The sequence below is a fragment of the Peromyscus californicus genome, unplaced genomic scaffold (genome assembly GCF_007827085.1).
Source record: "Peromyscus californicus insignis strain IS unplaced genomic scaffold, ASM782708v3 Scaffold_10__1_contigs__length_136768540, whole genome shotgun sequence".
In the NCBI taxonomy this organism is placed as follows: domain Eukaryota; kingdom Metazoa; phylum Chordata; class Mammalia; order Rodentia; family Cricetidae; genus Peromyscus; species Peromyscus californicus.
Genome location: NW_026294391.1, coordinates 37,614,525 through 37,619,713, shown reverse-complemented (window position 1 = coordinate 37,619,713; position 5,189 = coordinate 37,614,525).

Sequence of the window (5,189 nt, the reverse complement as noted above, 5' to 3'; positions counted from 1 at the left end):
AAATGATGCAGTAAGTAAAATAGTCAAAAATTTACTAGACGTGAAAGATTGCATTTCCCAGGAATCCCTAACCGGAATTTAAAAGAGGCACAACGAAGAATCCTGAAGAATGAGAACTGAAGAGATCATCATTATTGAATAAAAATTTACAAAGAGCCAGGCGGCAGTGGCACACGCCTTTAAACCCAGCCAGCACTCGGGAGGCAGAGCCAGGCAGATCTCTGTGAGTTCCAGGCCAGCATGGTCTAGAGAGCGAGATCCAGGAAAGGCACCAAAAACTACACAGAGAAACCCTGTCGGGAGGAGGGGGGGTGGGAGAGGGGGAACTTACAAAGAATCTGCCAGTGACTTACCGTGGTTGTGTCTCTTTGTAAGTTACTACAGGATGACTCTTGAACCCTAACAGCCTTTCAGGTATACTGACATGAGAAGCCAGAGCCCAGCTACACAGAAGTAAAATCCTAGGGCTTTTTAGCAACCCGTGTGATAAGGCAGAAGGGAAAAAAAAAAAAAGGAACTTCTGGTAAGGAACCTAGGCGCATGCTCAGTGTATCACTGCTGCGCCGTGGAAAACCACAAACTGGAAGTGACGTTACAAAGTGGGAAAAGCTGTAAAGCAAAGCCTTGTTCAGAAGCAGCTGAAGCTGGCTTACAGTAAAGATGGAAGAGAAAAGAAGCAGTGTCCCAGGTACTGATGATTTTTAAAAAATAATATTCTAGCCGGGCGGCGGTGGTGCACCCCTTTAGTCCCAGCACTTGGGAGGCAGAGGCAGGCCGATCTCTGAGTTCCAGGCCAGCCTGGGCTATAGAGCAAGTTCCAGGACAGTACCAAAAACTACACAGAGAAACCCTCTCTCTGGAAAAAAAAAAAAAAAAAAAAACTTAGAATCTGCCAGTGACTTACCGTGGTTGTGTCTCTTTGTAAGTTACTACAGGATGAACTCTTGAACCCTAACAGCCTTTCAGGTATACTGACATGAGAGGCCAGAGCCCAGCTACACAGAAGTAAAATCCTAGGGCTTTTTAGCAACCCGTGTGATAAGGCAGAAGAAAAAAAAAAAAAGGAACTTCCGGTAAGGAACCTAGGCGCACGCGCAGTGTATCACTGCTGCGCCCCGTGGAAAACCACGAACTGGAAGTGACGTTACAAAGTGAGAAAAGCTGTAAAGCAAAGCCTTGTTCAGAAGCAGCTGAGGCTGGCGTACAGTAAAGATGGGAGAGAGAAGAAGCAGTGTCCCAGGTACTGATGATTGTTAAAATAATATTCTAGCCGGGCGGCGGCGGTGCACCCCTTTAGTCCCAGCACTCGGAAGGCAGAGGCAGGCGGATCTCTGTGAGTTCCAGGCCAGCCTGGGCTACAGAGCGAGATCCAGGACAGGCTCCAAACCTACACAGAGAAACCCTGTCTCGAAAAACCAAAAAAATTTAAAAAAGATTCTAAAAAAGGATTTAGGGGATTATACAAAATTGAACAGAGAGCCTCACGGCACGAGTCTGGGCCTGGTCTGGGCTGCAGTAAACTTTAAACAAGTTTAGAGGCAGGATTTCACTCAGAGGCCTTGCCTCGAACATGGGAGGCATCCTTAGAAATCTGCTCAGGAAGGATTAAGGAATCCGCTTTTGTACAATAACGGTGAGGCCCAGGGTGGACTCTGAGTTGGGGAGAGGATGCATTGTGGGAAAAGGGAGGTCTTAGTCTGATGGCGACGGTAATGTGTACACACGGGGATAATAGGAGGTTTAGGGCTTATACAAGTGAAGGTACAGGTCTAAAGGGAATATTTTCTGTTGTCTGCTGGAAATTGCCTCAGTATGTTTTGGTTTGGGCGGTTCAGTGCACAAAATGTCTCCAAATGACCTCCTAGGGTTTCTTTTTTATTTCTTTATGTTTGGGTGGGAGCGCCACCTCAACCCCTTGCACCTCTATACCCAAAGATTCTGGAATGTTTGGAAGGACTCTGTTGGAAAATCCACCTGGGCTCCCCTGTATCTTTCCCTAAAGCCTCCCCTCCCCCATTCAAAAGCCTGCCCTTCCAAAGCCCGCCAAACACAGCTCCTCCCCAAGCCCGCCCTTCCAGAGCCCGCCAAACACAGCTCCTCCCCAAGCCCGCCCCTTCAAAGCCCGCCAAACACAGCTCCTCCCCAAGCCCGCCCCTCCAGAGCCCGCCAAACACAGCTCCTCCCCAAGCCCGCCCCTCCAGAGCCCGCCAAACACAGCTCCTCCCCAAGCCCGCCCCTTCAAAGCCCGCCCTACACAGCTCCTCCCCCAGAGAGGCTCAGGATGACTCCCACAGGAGATATATAAGCAGCTTCCAAACAACTGGAGTCCCTGTCTCTTCTCCGTGGGCCACATTGCCCAGGAATGTTTTACCCATTAAACCTGGGCTTTTCCTGATTTGATTTATTGCCATGGCAGAGAGGCCTTCAAGATGCCTAAAACTCATCACTTTAAATGACTTTATTTATTCATTTTAATGTGCATTGGTGTTTTGCTCGCATGTGTCTCTGTGAGGGTGTCAGATCACCTAGAACTAGAGTTACAGTTCTGAGTTGCTATATGGATCGTCTGGAAGAACAGCCAGTGCTCTTAAGCACTGAGCCATCTCTCCTGTCCCTCTTTTGTATTTTTAATTAAAAAGAGATTTATTTGATTTTTAATTATGTGTGCCTTTATATGTATGCATTTACATACATATGGATGGATGTGTGAGTGCAAGTACCAGCAAATACCAGAAGAGGGGTGTCAGATCTCCTGGAGCTAGAGTTACAGGAAGATTGTGAAACACCTGTTAAGGGTGTTGGGAACAAACTACTGTAATTAACCACTGAATCATCACTCCAGCATGGGTTTCTAGGGTTTCTTAGAGAAATATGGTCTGGGGGTTGGGAGGCAGAGATTTTTTGGATGTTGGTTACTTTTTAATATTTGTTTACCATGCATAGATAGACAAAATATGTTTGGATCAAATCTACCTCCCCTTAATCCCTCCCATATCCCACCACCATTTTTTCTCTCCCAGCCTATTTCTTGTGCTTTGTAATTTTTTTGACATAATAATATAATTACAACATTTCTCCCTCCCTTTCCTCCCTTAAAACTCTCTCATATAACCCTACTTGTTCTCTTTCAAATTCATGGCCTCTTTTTTTTGTTAATTATTATTGTATGCATATATGTATATGTATATACATATCTACTCCAAAATATAACCTGTTCAGTCTTTATAATGTTATTCAATGTTACTCGTATGTGTTTTCAGGGATGACCATTTGGTATTGAATAACCAATTAATATGCTCTTCCCTGGGAATTAGATTTCTCTTGTTCTCATCGTTTCTTCATTGCCTGTAGTTCCTTGTGTAATTTGGGGGTGCCATGGACTTTTCCCCCATCCACTTTGGCTTGTCTATTTGTGTCGTCCTTATTTAGCTCATGTTTGAACAGTCATGTTGGTGACAATTTGTGAGTTTCTGACATTACTAGGAGACATTCCACAGAAAATTCCCTGATCTTCTAGCTCTTCCAATATTTGCTTCCCCTCCTCTACATTGTTCCCTAAGTCTTAGATGCAGGAGTGTTTTGTAGATGTAGACATTGGGACTGAGCTCCATAGCTCTGCATTTTCATTGAATGCCGTTTTCTGTAGTGGTCTCCATCTATTACAGTAAGCAGTTTTCTTGTTAAGGAGTGAAGACTACAAGTATCAGTGGGTAGAAGGACAAATGTTTAGAGATTTGTTTTAGATTTAGATTGTTAGCGATTATGCTAGCTTAGTAAACTAGTGGTTTTATGTTCTCCAATATTGATGACATTCCTATCACTGGGGAGTTAGCTAAGTTTCCAGGACCAGCATGGCTTTCCTCTTTGGGATAGGTCTTAAGTCCAATTAGAAAGCTATTTGTTACTGCCAAGGTATGTGTTCCACTACTGCGCCCTTAGGGTTATCATACCATGCTGGTTGTGGTTCATAGGTATCATAGCTGGGTAGGACTGTTGTTTGCCTCTCCCCTTTGGAAGATTGCATGGTGCCTTCTGGTAATTTGAAATCTAGTCCTTAGGAAAGAGGCATTCAGGTCAGTTCCAGCTAAGGGATCTCTGGCTCCTGTTTGTGAAGTGCATGAGTTTTCAACAATAGGGACTTACCTTCTAACTCTGTCCTCCCAGCTGCTTGTTACATAACATCCCTCCCTCTCTTTAATAGCCAGAGTCCATTTCATGCCACCCATGTGTGCATGAGTGGGACCATCTAGTGGAGTCTCTTGGGGCCCACATCTCTGAAGAAAACTGACTCTCCCATTTCCAGTTGGCATTTCTTACCAATAGCTCTTCAAATAGGAATAGATTGTTTTGGATTTTGAGACAGTATCCCACCTTGTAGCTTGGGATTACCTGGATCTGGCTCTGTAGACCAGGCTAATTTTAACAGTCCTCCTGCCTTTGCTTGTTACAATTGTTTTATTCCTCTCCTTCAAAGTACCCTGAGGCTTAGGTGTAGTGGTTACGTTACAGATACATCAGTTGGGGCTGGATACGGCACTATGAGCTTTTTCCTGTATTTTGACTAGTTGAGGATTTCTGTAAAGGTCTCTACTCTAAAAAGAAGCCACTTTGGTAAGGTCTGAGTGGTACACTGTGTTGATAAGGATTGACAGAATGCAGTTGAGAATTATGGTTTAAGAAAGTGGCACTAGTAGGAATGCCAAGGGAGAAAAGCAATACATTATCATTCTAAAAGAAAGGAAAGAGAACACAGTGAGTGTCTTAGTTAGGGTTTCTATTGCTGTGACAAAACACCATGACCAAAAAGCAAGTTGGGGAGGAAACGGTTTATTATTTATTAGGCTTACACTTCAGTATAGCTGTTCATCACTGAGGGAAGTCAGGACAGGAACTCAAAACAGGGCAGGATCCTGGAAGCAGGAGCTGATGCAGAACAGAGGCCATGGAAAGGGAGCTACTTACTGGCTTGCTTTTCATGGCTTGCTCAGCCTACCTTCTTATAAAACCCAGGATCAGCAGCCCACGTATGGCACCACCCACCCTGGGCTGGACTCTCCCCCATTGATCACAATATAAGAAAATGCCTTACAGCTAGATCTCAAGGAGGCATTTCCTCAGCTGAGGCTCCCTCCTCTGATGACTCTAGCTTGTGTCAAGTTGACATACAAAACCAGCCAATACAGTGAGGA